The following is an 18630-nucleotide window of genomic DNA, read 5'->3' on the forward strand; positions in this document are numbered from 1 at the left end:
GCTTTAGAATGATCATTTATCCTAATAGGGAAAGGTGGTTTCTCAATGTAAGCACTGGGAACAATAGGATCATTATAGGCAATGACTTTCTCTTCAACTGGATTGGGTTTAACTACATAGACTTCTAAGGGAGGATGATATTTAAACCACTTCTCTTTGAGGAGATCAATATGAGCAGCAAATGATTCACACAATGAAGCTACTATCTCAGAGTGAAGTCCATACTTAGCGCTAAAATCATAAAAAGTATTTGTTTCAACAAAGGATTTAACGCAATCAAACTTGAAATTCATACCTGACTCCTTACCTTCACCCAGCTCCTAATTTTTAGAGTTGCGTTTAATTATTTCCAATAAATTCCATTTGAAGTCAATATCTCTCTTCATAAAAGAACTGGTACAAGAAGTGTCAAGCATGGTGCGATCATCATGAGAAAGCCGAGCATAGAAATTCGGAATGATAATTTCTCTCGAGAGCTCATGGTTGGGGCATGAATATAACATTGATTTAAGCCTCCCCCAAGCTTGAGCGATGCTTTCTCTGTTACGAGGCCAAAAATTATAAATATAATTCCGATCACGATGTACTAAATGCATAGGATAAAACTTTTGATGAAATTCCAATTACAACCAATTGTAGTTCCATGATCCAGTATCATCACATAGCCTATACCATGTCAATGCCTTATCCCTCAAAGATAAGGGAAAGACCTTCTTATTGACCTCATCCACGGGCACACCTGCAAGCTTAAATAAACCACAAACTTCATCTACATAGATTAGATGCAAGTCTGGGTGTGATGTCCCATCTTCTGTAAAAGGATTAGCCAGCAGTTTCTCAAGCATACCCGAAGGAAATTCATAGCAAATAATTTCAGTAGGTGCAGCAGGTTGAGGAGCAACTCTTTGTGTTTCCGTTCGAGGTGAAGATACCCTGAAAAAGCCCCTCAAAGGACTAGTTTCCATTGTGACAAGTGACAATAAATTTCAGCACACTATATGAATGTTTCCTTACCAAATTCCACTTACCAAAGGCGCTTCACTCCCCGGCAATGGCGCTAGAAAAGAGTCTTGATGACCCACAAGTATAGGGGATCTATCGTAGTCCTTTCGATAAGTAAGAGTGTCGAACCCAACGAGGAGCAGAAGGATCTGACAAGTGGTTTTCATCAAGGTAATATCTGCAAGCACTGAAATTGTCGGTAACAAGTAGTTGTGTGGTGAGATGATTCATAGCAAGTAGCAAGTAACAAAAGTAATAATGGTGTAGCAAAGTGGCCCAATCCCTTTTGTAGCAAGGGACAAGCCTGAACAAACTCTTATAGGAGGTAATACGCTCCCGAGGACACATGGGAATTTCTGTCAAGCTAGTTTTCATCATGTTCATATGATTCGCGTTCGCTACTTTGATAGTTTCATATGTGGGTGGACCGGCGCTTGGGTACTGCCCTTACTTGGACAAGCATCCCACTTATTATTAACCCCTCTTGCAAGCATCCGCAACTACGAAAGAAGAATTAAGACAAAGTCTAACCGTAGCATTAAACTAGTGGATCCAAATCAACCCCTTACGAAGCAACGTATAAACTAGGGTTTAAGCTTCTGTCACTCTAGCAACCCATCATCTACTTACTACTTCCCAATGCCTTCATCTAGGCCCAAATAATGGTGAACTGTTATGTAGTCGACGATCACATAACACCACTAGAGGAAAAACAACATACAACACATCAAATTATCGAATGGATACCAAATTCATATGACTACTTATAGCTAGACTTATCCCATGTCCTCAGGAACGAAAGAAACTACTCACAAAGCATAATCATATTCATGACCAGAGAGGTAATGAGTAGCATCAACGATCTGAACATATAATCTTCCACCAAGTAATCCAACTAGCATCAACTACAAAGAGTAATAAACACTACTAGCAACCTTACAAGTACCAATCAGAGTCGCGAGACGGAGATTGGTTACAAGAGATGAACTAGGGTTCTAAGATGAGATGCTGCTGATGAAGATGTTGATGGTGATGAGTCCTCTCTTGATGAGAGGAGTGTTGGTGATGATGATGGCGACGATTTCCCCCTCCGGGAGGGAAGTTCCCTCGCAGGATCGTCCTACGGAGCTCTAGATTGGTTCTGCTCAAGTTCCGGCTTGTGGCGGCGACGAATCCTCCAAAAAGCCTCCTCTTGATTTTTTCTAGAACGAAACCCTTCTTGTAGGAAAAGGGGGGAGCCAGAGGGCCAAGTGGGAGCCCACAAACATCCCTAGGCGCGACCAGGGGGAGGCCGTGCCTAGCAGACTTGTGGCCTCCTGCTGGGGCTCCTCTGGTACTTCTTTGGCCCAGTATTTTTTATAAATCCCAACCAAAAATAATCCTCGTTGATTTTCACGGCTTTTGGAGTTGCACAGAATAGGTATCTCAAGCTTGCTCCTTTTTCAGGCCAGAATTCCAACTACCGACATTCTCCCTCTTCATGTAAACCTTGCAAAATAAGAGAGAAAAGGCATAAGTATTGTACCTTGAAGTGTAATAATAGCCCAAAAAGCGATAAATATCAACATGAAAGCATGATGCAAAATGGACATATCAGTGACTTGGCCTAAGTTGTTGTTGTTGTTGGTACCACTATTGTTGGTGCTATTGTATGACGACCTAGGTTGGTATAATGCTGAGGCTGGTAGCTCGAATGAGGCGCATGGGGCTTGATTTGCTGAGGCTGATAAGTTGGCTTCGTTGGGGCTAGTTGCTAGGGGTGAGGCTTGTGGTTGCTGGGACTACTGTTGTTGATCATCTTTCGCTTGCGAGTGTCTTCCATGGCGTTACTCGTATTCAAGCATAAGAGCCTTGTTCACCAGCTCGAAGGAAGTCCGACAGTCACCGACAACAAGTTGATACTGCACGGCTTGTTGGAGCCCTTCCATGAAGCATTCTATCTTGGCTGCCTGAGTGCTGACGTCTTCAGGTGCATACCTTGACAGAAGGTGGAACTTCTACAGGTACTCCTTGACAGAGCTACTTCCTTGCTTCATCGCTCCAAATTCCCGCTTCTTGATAGCCATGATCCTAGAAGGGACGTGAGCAGTGAGGAACCATTACTTGAAATCAGCCTACATGATCAAATGGTCGCCTTGCATGACCTTGAATCCACCCCACCAAGCTCTAGCGGTACCTTCAAGGCAGTAAGAGGCATAAAGGACCTTCTCAAGATCCTCATTGTAGTTGACCAATGCAAGGAGGACCTCGATGGTGCGGAACGAGTCATCGACATCCAAAGGCTCTGCAATCTTTGTGAAGGTCGGAGGCGAGTTCCTCATGAACTCAGACAGAGTGGAGAGACCATTGTCGTTCCTGCCTTGCTGCTGGTTGTTCACGAGGGTCTGAGCCATTTGCTGCATAGTGGTAGAGTTGGCTTGGAGCTCCTCTCAAAGAACTTGTAGAAACTGAGCTATGGTCATGTTCTCCGGTGGAGGTGGCAGCGGGGGAATGTCACCTTGTGGCTGCTCGGAGTGATTCCCAGCTTGAGCATACCCACCACTCTCCGGTTGCCGGCTAGAGTTGTCGATGTTGAGGTTGACAAAAGTGTTGGTGCGGGTCGCAGTCACCATGCTCTTTGGAGTAGCCGAGTCAAACAAAATATAGGCAAGAAAAGCAACAAGAGGAAATGCGCGCCTAATGATGAGTTGATGTATATACTTCTCGCCCCTCGTTGGTTACCCCAAGTGGAAGGTGGAGATTTAGTGAGGAGGAAATTTCCCTTACACGGAGACTGTAAGGTTTATCGAACCGGGAGGACTCCTAGGATCAACAATTAGGTGACTTCCACCCTGGTGCTAGCAGAAGATGTGGACCTGCACACACAACAAGTAACTTTGCTCCCAACGAGTACAAAGAGGTTGTCAATCTCTCCGGCCTTGTAGTTTGCAAAGGATCAAAACACAAGCGGGAAGGTAATAGTGATTGCAACGGAAAGTAAATGAAAGCGGTAAATGATGGAGGTGTAAGCAATGATGGTGATACGGACCGGAGTCACACGATGTTCACTAGTGATTTATGTCTCCGAAAAGACGATAAACAACTATGCTAGGGTAAAAAAATCACACTTGGGCAATTGACAGAATTATGATCGCACCGCAATGCTAATTATGCTCCTCGATAGTTAGAGGTTCAATAGTAATGGGCAGTACTCCAAGACAAGTAGACAGTTTATTCATCAACATCTACTTACTAATCATCCACCTTGAGATATCTTCTAGAACATCTCTCCGGTATTAAGTTGCGAGCCCCACCCAAAGTGTAAAGTCAAAGCAACGGACAATTGCATTAACGAACTATGCGTAAGGTAAACAATCCTTGCAACCGTGGTCACAAGCACCGTTGTTTTCTCCCTGGTGGCAACAAGCACATCCCCTAGTCTCATGTTTCTGTCACTCAAGCTAGACATCGAGGGGCCCGAACCCACAATCATGCATAACGCTCCCTCTTGGAGTTACGATCTACTACTTGGCCAAAGCAATAAAAAACAACGGAGAACATGCTTGAGTCACTACAGAACATAATATAAAAGGATAATCAAATATATAACTCATAACAATCTGAACATAATCTCATAATCCATCAGATCCCAACAAACCGAGCATAGCAATAGCAAGAGAATTACATAGATGCCTTGATCATGTAGGGAAGCTCACAAGGACTAACCATTGAAGCGCAAGATTGGAGAGAAGACATCACATAGCTACTGGTCATGGACTCATGGTTCAAGGAGGACTACTCACGATACGTCCGGAAGCGTCCATGACGGTGGAGAAGCTCCCGGAGGTCAATCCTCCCTCCGGCAGGGTGCCAGGAAGAGGTCTCCTGATGCTCCCTATCTCAGAAGCGCTGCGGCGGAAGAACGATGGAGAAATTCGCGATTCCAAAAAGTCTACGAGGGTTTCCTCTCAGGACTCTAAATATAGGCCAAAGGAGGGCACCGGGGGAGGTGGGACCCACCCAGGCGACCTCCTGGCGTGGCCTAGGGGCTGGCCGTGCCAGCAGGCCGCCTGGGAGGCCCCTGGCCCCCTCTGGCCCTCCTTCGGTGATCTGGAAGCTTCTGTTTCGCTGATTTTTTATATGTTTTTCTTGGGTTTTTTTGGAGTTTGGAAAATTGGGTAAAAGCCCCGGGAAAATAGACGTCAACTAACAGAAACTGGCACTCGGTGCACTGAGTTATTAAGTTAGTCCAAATATGTGTAAAATGATATAAAGTGTAGCAAAACATATAACAATGTCACCCAAAAGATCATGGAACAAGCAGAAATTATAGATACGTTTGGGACGTATCAGCGCCTAAGGGGGTTGGTATAGTACAGGTGTGACAATCAAAGGTCGAAATACCCAACACATAATATTTGAATAAGACAGGCGATGTGGTCGCTTACATGTTGCCTGAGGCACAAGCACGACTTGCATCGAAACACAAATAGTAAAACAAACAAGAAGCACATGTGGATTCAGTTGAACCATTACACGGATTCGACTTTGCATGAGGGGTACATGGCATTTCCTACCCTAGGTGTTCTCGGACTTAAGTGGTGGAATGATCGGTCTCGTACTCACACTCCTCTAGGTCTTCCTCCCGGTCATCATCCTTACGAGCATCGTCTCCCGTCAAGGGTGTCAGAGGTCGAGGAGTTTCATCCCGATGACGCTTCATCGATGGAACAATGAAGAGCGCGCGGTACTCCTTCACACTCATGCGGCATCGACGTGTCGATGTATTTGTGGCTGGGGGTACTCCTCCTCTGTAAGCGATAGCTGGTCTTCCCTCGGGGGATCCATCCTTATTGATCTTGTCTGGTTTTGCCGTAACCAATCAGAGTACCTCGCGATTGTGGTGAACTTCCTTGTGGATCTCCATGGACTCCTTGATCAGGTTGTGAGCCAGACTGTCGGTGGTGAGGCTGAAGTAGGTTTGGAATCTGAGTGTGTTCCATCCTCCAAGGATGGGATCAATGTCCAACTCACGCCAACATCATCCTTCTCAAAGGGAAAGTGGTGAGTAGCCGGCTCATCACCCATCTTTGGAGTGATGTCTCGAAGGTGGATGAGTGCCTTGTGTGCAGTTGTTTCATCTGCTAACACCAAGGTTTTTATCTGTGATCCTTCAAAGAACCAACTTGTTGGGGGAGTCATTTGCCTTCACGACCACATGAACATGGTACTCCTTCATCATGGCATTAACCCAGTGCTCGTGGTAGAGGAAAATGGGAGATTGGCGGAACTGGCAATTCTCGAGGCTGAACTCGAGGAGTAGGGGAAATACGGATGCTAGGAGGTCTTCGGGTATGACGACCACCTACAAGGTTTAAGGGAGCGCGTCGGTAATGCTTTTGAAAATAGACTGGAAGAGGTAAGAAGTGCAGAAACTCCTAAGTATAGGTACTAGGTATAGTTTTGGAAAGGGGGTCCGCCCTACCTAACATCCTTGCTAACTAAGGATTCCTACAGTTAGGATGGAACTCGTACTAGCTCTATGGGTACCCCGACTTATAAGTCGTGATCACCAAATGACATGTATAGTGATCCCAGAGAACAATGCTCACCGAACATACAGAAGCTGAATAACAAGAGTCTTACATCCATACATACTGTGGGATACAAATATTGACCATCAAAGTCAAGTCTTACATAGATAGGGCCACGAAGGCCGACACACCAAACATAACTTGCAGCAGAAATCTTGAATGAATGCCTGAACCCATGCCATCTGCCTTAACCTACACGCATTCTGACTGGGAAGCGTCCTAGTTCGCGTGTTCGTCTCCGACAAACTCTTCTCCATATTCCTCCTCTTCCATGCTTGGCCAATTAAATAACCAGTGGCAAGCCAATGAGTACTTTGAATGTACTCGCACGCAACCGATCTTGTGGAACAAGGTAATAACAATGCATTATATAACACTGGTAGGTAAGTTTTGCAGAAAGCTAATTTTGAGTGCAATGACATGATAAAATTTGTAAAAGCATGCATCAACATGCCGCCGATAGCCATGTGAAGAAGTTACAAACATCATCATAAGCAGGGTTGAACGTCTTCCATTCAGCCATCATGTCAAGTCATCTGACTTAACTCAAGTATCATCATTCTCACACGTTCATATTCTCTCTCTCTCTCTCACACACACACACACTTGGTTTCTGTGAAAACAACCGGGCGTAGTTTAAGTAGGATTACCCAACTGTCCTTGACCGTGGACATGGCTATTCGAATAGTTTTACACTCTGCAGAGGTTGCGCATTGTACCGACAAGACTCAGGGACCTACCTTGTCATCCATGACTCACGGTATATTACATACCCGAGGTAAGCACCCAAACAATGCCTTTCCAGTGACAACACTAAACAAAGATTCCACTCGTCGGGACACGTCCTCATGATGTACATCATACGAGCCTCGCTCAAGATCGTACTATCCCTGAGGGGACACAACGGTGTGCCCGATGCATGTAAAAACAGCTCATGGTCGCCCTACCTGGTACGACCCCGTCTTGACAGGGTGACTCGGCCCTCCCGCCACTAGTAATGCGGGCTCTATGCTAGCATCGACCAAGGTAATCAACAAAGCCCCGTCCCATATAGGGTATCGTGGTCGTACATGTAAGGTTGAGATGGTCACCAAATCTTAAATCTCTCCCGTTTTCGAAACCACACACACAAAACCTCTCTCGGTACACCACTTCTTCCCCAAGTGGTCAACCATCTTACACCATCTCCCTCGGGCATTAGTGGCACCGACGGGGTTTTCTAAAGTATTTGAAATCACTTCCTTCAACATCACCATGCATAGACCCATCCCATTTGCGTAGCAACTACTAGCAACCGAACTACTTCCCACCCGCACAACCCTCATAGGTGGTAGGGTCATACTCAAGTGCAAGTATCAATGAGGAGTTTCCTATAGACAACCCACCAAGGAGGTCACCGACTCACATGAATCAAATGCGAAAAACACAGTGCTATATGGTATGCAAATAAATGGTTTCTTAGACATGGTCAAAGGGCTGCTTGCCTTGCTCAACAAAGTCTCCGTGGTCTTCAAAGTTCTAAGTGCATCTAGTGCCCCTTAGTGATTTTGGTGGATTGAAGACTTATAGGTTAAGAGATAATGTGTTTGCGAGTGTACACATGCCTATAAGACACTGAGGAGTTTGACTAATTCGAAGAATATCGACCTCTAAAAATGTATGTTTTCGGGTGAAGACTTTGGTCATTCCTTGAAGACTTTGTTAGCGAAGAAATTGCTATTCCTCATGAAGACTTTGAAAATGAGGAATTTGGTGTACCCCGAAGAAAATGCTCTGAAGACTTTGAAGCTTGAAGATTTATTCTTTATGTTTCATTTTCTTTTTCCTTGAGTCATAGGAACACCATACTTTTAAAGGGGTCGAGGTAATACTAAGGAAAAGTTTCCTCATGATGCTCAACTCAATACCTACACATACCAAATCCTTCGAGTGAATCCTTTGGAAATCTCTCACAGTTAATTCAAAGTCCTCAGTGACAGAGACGAAGTTCTTCTGGTCACTGAAGAAATTGCACTAACTGAGGAGTTATGACTTTGCCAGTGTGAATTGCCTATGAGTGAGGAACATGAAAGACATGAGGACTTTCACAGTTGAAAGAGCTAACCATTGTGTTGGAAATATTCCCTAGAGGCAATGATAAAATAGTTATTATTATATTTCCTGTTTCAAGATAATCGTTTATTATCCATGCTATAATTGTATTGAATGAAAGCATAGATGCATGTGCGGATATATAGACAAAACAATGTCCCTAGTAAGCGTGTAGTTGACTAGCCAGTTGATCAAGGATGGTTAAGGTTTTCTGACCATATGCAAGTGTCGTCACTTGATGACTGGATCACATCATTAGGAGAATGATGTGATGGACAAGTCCCAAACTATGAACGTAGCATGTGATCGTGTCATTTTGTTGCTATAGTTTTCTACGTGTCAAGTATTCATTCCTATGACCATGAGAAAATGTAACTCACTGACACCAGAGGAATACCTTGTGTGTATGAAACGTCGCAACGTTACTGGGTGACTCTATAGGTGCTCTACAGGTATCTTCAAAGGTGTCTGTTGAGTTAGCATGGATCAAGACTAGGATTTGTCACTCCGTGTGACAGAGAGGTATCTCCGGGCCCACTCGGTAATACAACATCACATACAAGCCTTGCAAGCAATGTGACTCAAGTGTAATTCACGTGATCTTGTATTACGGAACGAGTAAAGAGACTTGCCAGTGAGGAGATTGAAATAGGTACAGGGATACCGACGATCAAATCTCGGGCAAGTAACATATCGAAGGATAAAGGGAATGATATACGGGATTATATGAATCCTTGGCACAATGGTTCAACCGATGAGATCTTCGTAGAATATGTAGGATCCAATATGGACATGCGGGTCCCACTATTGCATATTGACCAGGGAGTGTCTCAGGTCATGTCTGCATAGTTCCCGAACCCGCAGGGTCTGCACACTTAAGGTTCGGTGACGGTTCAGTATAGTTGAGTTATAGGTGTTGGTGACCGAAGGTTGTTCGGAGTCCCGGATGAGATCACTGGCATCACGAGGGTTTTCGGAATGGTCCGGAAACGAAGATTGATATATAGGATGGTTTCGTTTGTTTCCGGAAAGATTTCGGGCATTACCGACAGTTTACCCCGAGTGACGAACGGGTTCCGGATCTTCACCGGGAGGGTCCCACCCACCCGGGAGTGAGCCTGGTGGCCCACGGGTGATGCACCAGCCCTTAGTGGGCTGGTGAGGCCAGCCCAAGAGGGCCATGTCGGCTAGGAATAAAAAACCAAAGAGAAAAGGAAAAAATAAGAAGAGGTAGGTGGGAAGGAAGAGGAGGAGTCCTCCTTCCCGAAACCGCATTGGAGTTGGAGTCCTCCTCTCCACTTCGGCCGGCGCCCTAGGGGTTCCCTTGAGCCCCAGGGCAAGCCTCTCCCCTCCTCATATATATACTAGAGGTTTTAGGATTTTTGAGACACAACTTTGCCACGTGCAACTTAAACCTATACCTCATAGTTCTTCCTCTAGATCAAATTTCTGCGGAGCTCGGGCGGAGCCCTGCAGGAATAGATCATCACCATCACCGGCATGCCGTCATGCTGCGGGAGAACTCATCTACTTCCCTGTCTCTCTTGCCGGATCAAGAAGGCGGAGATCATCATCGAACGGTACGTGTGCTGAACGCGGAGTGCCGACCGTTCGGTGCTAGATCGGGACGGAGCGTGGGACAACGTTGATTTGATTCACGAAGCTGTACCACTACATCAACCGCGTTTCTTAACGCTTCCCGCTGAGCGATCTGCAAGGGTATGTGGATCCGATCTCCTTCTCATAGATAAACATCACCATGATAGGTCTTCGTGTGCGTAGGAATTTTTTTGTTTCCCATGCAACATTCCCCAACAGTGGCATCATGAGCTAGGTTCATGCATAGATGTAATCTCGAGTAGAACACAAAAGTTTTTGTTTGCGTTGATGTTCGATTTGCTGCCTCCTTACACTTTTCTCGATTCGACGGTATTGTTGGATTGAAGCGGCCCGAACCAACATTACCCGTACACTTACGAGAGACCGGTTTCATCGACTAACATGCAACCTTTTGCATAAAGATAACTGGCTGGTGCCTGTTTCTTCAACTTTAGTTGAATTGGATTTGACCGAGGCAGTCCTTGGAGAGAGGTTAAATAGAAATTTGCACATCTCCGTTGTGGTTTTGCGTAAGTAAGATGTGATCATACTAGATACCCATAGAAACCACGTAAAACATGCAACAACACATTAGAGGACGTCTAATTTGTTTTTCTAGGGTATGCTTGTGATGTGATATGGCCAAAGACATGATGTGATATATTGGATGTATGAGATGATCATGTTGTAATATTTAAATATCGACTTGCACATCGATGCTACGGCAACCGGCAGGAGCCATAGGGTTGTCTTTAAACTAACGTTTGTGTTTGCAGATGCGTTTACTATATTGTTAGGTTTTAGCTTTAGTAGTAATAGCATAGATAGAACGATGATGGAGATCATGATGTTGGAGATCATGGTGTGGCGCCGGTGACGATGAAGATCATGCCGGTGCTTTGGTTATGGAGATCAAGAAGCACAAGATCATCGCCATATCATGTCACTTATGAATTGCATGTGATGTTAATCCTTTTATGCACCTTATCTTGCTTAGAACGACGGTAGCATTATAAGGTGATCCGTCACTAAATTTCAAGATAAAATTGTGTTCTCCCTGACTGTGCACCATTGAGACAGTTCATTGTTTTGAGACACCACGTGATGATCGGGTGTGATAGACTCAGCGTTCACATACAAAGAGTGCAAAACAGTTGCACACGCGGAACACCCGGGTTAAACTTGACGAGCCTAGCATGTGCAGACATGGACTTGGAACACAAGAGATCGAATGGTCGAGCATGATTCGTATAGTTGATATGATTAGCATAGAGATGTTTACCACTGAAACTATGCTCAACTCACATGATGATCGGATTTGGGTTAGTGAATTTGGATCATGCCACACTCAAGTAACTAGAGGGATGTCTATTTGAGTGGGATATTATTAGTAATTTGATTAGTTAAAATCTGATTATCTTGAACATAGTCTAAGTCCACTTTGCAATATTTTATGTTGTAGATCAATGGCTCACGAAGTAGCAACCCTGAATTTCAGTATGTTCCTAGAGAAAGTAAGCTGAAAGATGACGGTAGCAACTTTGTAGACTGGGTTCGTGATCTTAGGCTCATCTTACAAGCCGGGAAAAAGAATTATTTCCTTGATTCCACAATAGGAGATGAACGACCCGCTACATCTGACCAAGATGTTTTGAACGCTTGGCAATCACGTAAGGAGGACTACTCAGTAGTTCAACGTGTAGTCTTGTATGTCTTGGAACCGAGACTTCAACGACACTTTGAACGTCATGGAGCATATGAGATGTTCCAAGAGTTGAAGTTTATCTTTCAGAAGAACGCCTAGATGGAGAGGTATGAGACCTCCGATAAATTCTATGCTTACAAGATGGAGGATAATTCGTCTGTCAGTGAACATGTGCTCAAAATGTCTGGGTACTCAAACCGTCTAGCTGAGTTGGGGATTGAACTCCCACAAGAGGCTATCACTGACAGAATTCTTCAATCACTGCTACCTAGCTACTAGAGCTTTGTGTTGAACTATAACATGCTGAAAGTTCCAGAGTCAGAACTCTGGAAAGAGCATCAAGTGTTGATGGTCAATAAGACCACTGGTTTCAAGAAAAACGACAAAGGCAAGAAGGGTAACTCCAAGAAGAGTGGCAAGACTGTTGCCAATCCGACGAAGAAATCCAAGGCAGGGCCAAAGACGGAAACAGACTGCTATTATTGCAAGGGGATGGGTCACTGGAAGCGCAACTGCCCCAAGTATTTGGCTGATAAGAAGGCGGCCAACACCAAACCAGGTATTGTTGGGGAACGTTGCATGGGAAACAAAAACTTTCCTACGCACACGAAGACCTATCACGGTGATGTTCATCTATGAGAGGGAGATCGGATCCACATACCCTTATAGACCGCTAAGCGGGAAGCGTTAAGAAACACGGTTGATGTAGTTGTATAAGTTCATGATTCAAATCACCGTCGTCCCACGATCTGTCCCGATCTAGTACCGAACGAACGACACCTCCACGTTCAGCACACGTAGAGCTCGATGATGATCTCCACCTTCTTGATCCAGCAAGAGAGGCAGGGAAGTAGATGAGTTATCTGGTAGCGCGACGGCGTGCCAGTGATGGTGATGATCTATTCCTGCAGGGCTCCGCCAGAGCTCCGGAGAAATCCGATCTAGAGGAAGAACTACGAGGTATAGGTTTAAGTCGCACATGGCAAAGTTGTGTCTGAAAAACCCTAAAACCACCAGTATATATAGGATGAGGGGAGGGGCTAGCCTTGGGGCTCAAGAGAGCCCCAAGGGCGCCGGCCGAAGGGAGGAGGAGGACTCCCACTCCAATTCGGTTTGGGAAGGAGGAGTCCTCCTCTTCCTTCCCACCTCCCTCCCTTTTTTTTCCTTTCTTTTGGTTTTTCTCCTTGTGGCGCCATAGCCCACTTGGGATGGCCTCACCAGCCCACTAAGGGTTGGTGCACCACCCTAGGTCTATTGGGCTCACCCTCGGATGGGTGGGCCCCTCCCGGTGAAAACCTGGAACACATTCATCAATCCCGGTACACTCCCGGTAATGCCTGAAATCTTTCCGGTGACCAAATGAACCCATCCTATATATCAATCTTCATTTCCGGTGACTAAGCATCAACAATTGATGCTCCTACTTGATTTCTACTTTCGCAGTGTCAAACATTGCGAATCGCTCAAGGATCATCATATCTATCCTTGATATGTTATAGTTCATCACGAAGCTCCAGTAGCTTGGTGGGAGTGGCTTTGGAGAACCATCACTATCTCATTTGGAAGATCCACACCCACTTGATTCAAGTGACTGTTGCACTTAGACAATCTGAGCACATGCTCAACGATTGTAGACAAAGAATCTTGTCGGAGGTTTCACACCTCTTAACAAGGGCACGAGCATGACATCCCAATTTCATCTCTTAGAACATCTCATATGTTCCGTGGCGTTCAAAAAACGTCTTCGGCGCCTTACTTCTAAGACGTTCAGTATTACACACTGAATTACCACGTAGTCCTCAAAAACGTGTATGCCAGATGGTCGCAACATCCACAGACGATGCTCGAGGTGCATCACACCGAGCGGTGCATTAAGGACATAAGCCTACTGCGCAACAATGAGGAAAATCCTCAGTTCACGGACTTAGTCCGCAAAATTGCTACTATCATCTTTCAACTAAATTTTCTCTAGGAACATATAAACACAGTAGAGCTACAACGCAAGCTACAACGTAATTTTCAAAGACCTTTTGACTATGTTCATGATAATTAGTTCAATTAATCATATTAGTCAAGAACTACCACTCAAATAGACATCCCTCTAGTCATTCGAGTGGCGCATGATCCAAATCCACTATCTCATGTCCGATCATCACATGAGTTGAGTATAGTTTCAGTGGTGAACATCTCCATGTTGATCATATGCAACTATATGATTCATGCTCGACCTTTCAGTCTCTTGTGTTCCGAGGCCATGTCTGTACATGCTAGGCTTGTCAAGTTTAACCCGAGTGGTCCGTGTATGCAACTGTTTTGCACCCGTTGTATGTGAACGTTGAGTCTATCACACCCGATCATCACGTGGTGTCTCGAAACGACAAACTATCGCAACGGTGCACAGTCGGGGAGAACACCATTTTATCTTGAAATTTTAGTGAGGGATCGCCTTATAATGCTACCGTCGTTCTAAGCAAGATAAGGTGCATAAAAGGATTAACATCACATGCAATTCACAAGTGACATGATATGGCCATGATCTTGTGCTTCTTGATCTCCATCACTAAAGCACTGGCATGATCTTCTTGTCACCGGCGCCACAACATTATCTCCATCATCGTGCCGCCATCGAGGTTGTCATGCTATCTATGCTAGTACAACTAAAGCTACAACATAGCAATATAGTAAATGCATGTGCAAACACAAACGTTAGTTTAAAGACAACCCTATGGCTCCTACCGGTTGCCGTAGCATCGATGTGCAAGTTGATATTAACTATTACAGCATGATCATCTCATACATCCAATATATCACATCATGTCTTTGGCCATATCACATCACAAGCATACCCTGCAAAAACAAGTTATATGTCCTCTAATTTGTTGTTGCATGTTTTACGTGGCTGCTGTGGGTACCTAGTATGATCGCATCTTACTTACGCAAAGCCACAACGGTAATATGCAAATTGCTATTTAACCTTCTCCAAGGACCGCCTCGGTCAAATCTGATTCAACTAAAGTTCAAGAAACATACACCCGCCAGTCATCTTTATGCAACGGATTGCATGTTGGTCGATGAAACCAGTCTCTCGTAAGCGTACGAGTAATGTCGGTCCAGGAACTTCAATCCAACAATATCGCCGAATCGAAAAGACTAAGGAGGGCAGCAAATCGAACATCAACGCTCGCAAAACCTTTTGTGTTCTACTCGAGATAACATCTACGCATGAACCTAGCTCATGATGCCACTGTTGGGGAACATTGCATGGGAAACAACAATTTTCTTACGCACTAGAAAACCTATCACGGTGATGTTCATCTATGAGAGGGAGATCGGATACATATACCCATGTAGATAGCTAAGCGAGACGCGTTAAGAAACACGGTTGATGTAGTGGTACAGCTTCGTGATTCAAATCACCGTCGTCCCACGATCCGTCCCGATCTAGCACCGAACGGACCGTACCTTCGCGTTCAGCACACGTACAGCTCGATAACGAACTCCACCTTCTTGATCCAGCCAGAGAGACGGGGAAGTACATGATTTCGCCTGCAGCGTGACGGAGCGCAGGTGATGGTGATGATAAATTCCTGCAGGGCTCCACCCGAGCTCCGCAGAAATCCGATCTAGAGGAAGAACTACGAGGTATAGGTTTGAGTTGCACGTGGCAAAGTTGTGCCTCAAAAAAACTTAAACCACCAGTATATATAGGAGGAGGGGAGGGGCTAGCCTTGGGTCTCAAGAGAGCCCCAAGGGCGTCGGCCGAAGGGTGGAGGAGGACTCCCACTCCAATTCGGTTTGGACAGGAGGAGTCCTCCTCTTCCTTCCCACCTCCCTCCCTTTTTTTGCGTTCTTTTGGTTTTTCTCCTTGTGGCACCATAGCGCACTTGGGCTGGCCTCACCAGCGCACTAAGGGCTGGTGCACCATCCTCGGGCTATTGGACTAGCTCCCGGGTGGGTGGGCCCCTCCCGGTGAAAACCCGGAACCCATTCGTCACTCCCGATACACTACAGGTAATGCCCGAAATCTTTTCGGTGACCAAATGAAACCATCCTATATATCAATGTTCATTTCCGGAACATTCCGAAAACCCTCAGGACGTCCGTGATCTCATACGGGACTCCGAACAACCTCCGGTCACCAACTCATATAACTTAACTATACTAGAACGTCAATATCCAGACATTCCGAAGTGTGCAGACCCTGAGGGTTCGAGAACTATGCAGACATGACCCGAGACACTATTCGGTCAATATCCAATAGCGGGACCTGGATGTCCATCTTGGATCCTACATATTCTACGAAGATCTTGTCGGTTGAACGTCTGTGCCAAGGATTCATATAATCCCTTATAACATTCCATTTGTCCTTTGGTATGTTACTTGCCTGAGATTTTATCGTTGGTATCTCTATACCTATTTCAATCTCGATACCGGCAAGTCTCTTTACTCGTTCCGTAATACAAGATCACGTGAATTACACTTGAGTCACATTGCTTGCAAGGCTTGTATGTGATGTTGTATTACCGAGTGGGCCCCGAGATACCTCTCCGTCACACGGAGTGACAAATCCCAGTCTTGATCCATGCTAACTCAATGGACACCTTGAGAGATACCTTTAGAGCACCTTTATAGTCACCCAGTAACGTTGTGACCTTTGATACACACAAGGTATCCCTCTGGTGTCAGTGAGTTACATGATCTCATGGTCATAGGAATGAATACTTGGCACGCACAAAACAATCGCAACAAAATAACACGATCACATGCTACGTTTATAATTTGGGTCTTGTCCATCACATCATTCTCCTAATGATGTGATCCCGTTATCAAGTGACAACACTTGTCTATGGTTAGGAAACCTTAAGCTTCTTTGATCAACGAGCTAGTCAACTAGAGGCTTTCTAGGGACAGTGTTTTGTCTATGTATCCACACATGTATTTGTGTTTCCAATCAATACAATTATAGCATGGATAATAAACGATTATCATGAACAAAGAAATATAATAATAACTAATTAATTATTGCCTCTAGGGCGTATTTCCAATAGTCTCCCACTTGCACTAGAGTCAATAATCTAGTTCACATCACTATGTGATTTTAACGAATGGAACACCCATACAGTTCTGGGGTTTGATCACGTCTTGCTTGTGAGAGAGGTTTTAGTCAACGAGTCTGAGCCTTTCCGATTTTGTGGTGCTTTGCAAATCTCTATGTTATCGTGTAGATGTTGCTACTACGTGCTATTCGGAAATATTCTAAATGACCGCTCTACTATACGAATCCAGTTTACTACTCAAAGTTATTAGGATTAGTGTCAAAGCTTGCATTCCTCGATATCGAGAAAAATTCCTTAGTCCATTAGTTACTAAGGATAACTTTGACCGCTATTTCAGTGATTCAATCCTGGATCACTCTTTGTACCCCTTGATAGACTCATGGAAAGGCACACATGAGGTGCGGTACACAGCATGGCATACTTTAGAGCCGACGACTAAGGCATAGGGGACGACCTTCGTCCTTTCTCTTTCTTCTGCCGTGGTCGGGCCTTAAGTCTTACTCAAATTCACACCTTACAACACAGCCAAGAACTCCTTCTTTGCCGATCTATTTTGAACTCTTTCAAAAACTTGTCAGGGCATGCATTTAGTTGAAAGTTCTCAATAAGTGTCTTGATCTATCGCCATAGATCTTGACACACAATGTTCAAGTAGCTCAATCCAGGGTTTCCTCTAAAAAACACCTTTCAAACAACCCTTTATGCTTTCGAGAAATTCTATATTATTTCCGATCAACAATATGTCAACTGCATATACTTATCAGGAATTCTATAGTGCCCCCACTCACTTCTTTGGAAATACAAGTTTCTCATAAACCTTGTATAAACCCAAAAAGCTTTGGTCATCTGATCAAAGCGTATATTCCAACTCCGACATGCTTGCACCAGTCCATAGAAGGATCGCTGGAGCTTGCATACTTGTTAGCATCCTTTAGGGTTGACAAAACCTTCTGGTTGTATCACATACAACCTTTCCTCAAGGAAACCGTCGAGGAAATAATGATTTGACATCGTATGCACAATATTTCATAAATAATGCAACAACTGCTAAACTAATTCCAACAGACTTTTAGCATCGCTACGAGTGAGAAAGTATCATCATAGTAAACTCTTTGATCTTGTCAGAAACATCTTTGCGATAAGTCGAGGTTTTCTTAATGGTGACTTTTCACCATCATCGTATGTCTTCCTTTTAAAGATTCATCTGTACTTAAAAGTCTTACGACCATCAAGTAGTTCTTCCAAAGTCCACGCTTCGTTTTCATACACGGATCCTCTCTCGGATTTTATGGCCTCCAGCCATTTGTCGGAATCCAGGCCCACCATCGCTTCTCCATAGCTCGTAGGTTCTTTGTTGTTCGACAACATGACCTTCAAGACAGGGCTACCATACCACTCTGTAGAAGTACATGACCTTGTCGACCTACGAGGTTTGGTAGTAACTTGATCTGAAGCTTAATGATCACTATCATCAATTTCCACTTCCATTGGTGTAGGCGCCACAGGAACAACTTCCTGCGCCCTGCTATACAGGGGTTGAAGTGATGGTTCAATAACCTCATCAAGTTCCACCACCCTCCCACTCAATTATTTCGAGAGAAAC

This window comes from Hordeum vulgare, chromosome 5H, assembly GCF_904849725.1.
Source record: "Hordeum vulgare subsp. vulgare chromosome 5H, MorexV3_pseudomolecules_assembly, whole genome shotgun sequence".
In the NCBI taxonomy this organism is placed as follows: domain Eukaryota; kingdom Viridiplantae; phylum Streptophyta; class Magnoliopsida; order Poales; family Poaceae; genus Hordeum; species Hordeum vulgare.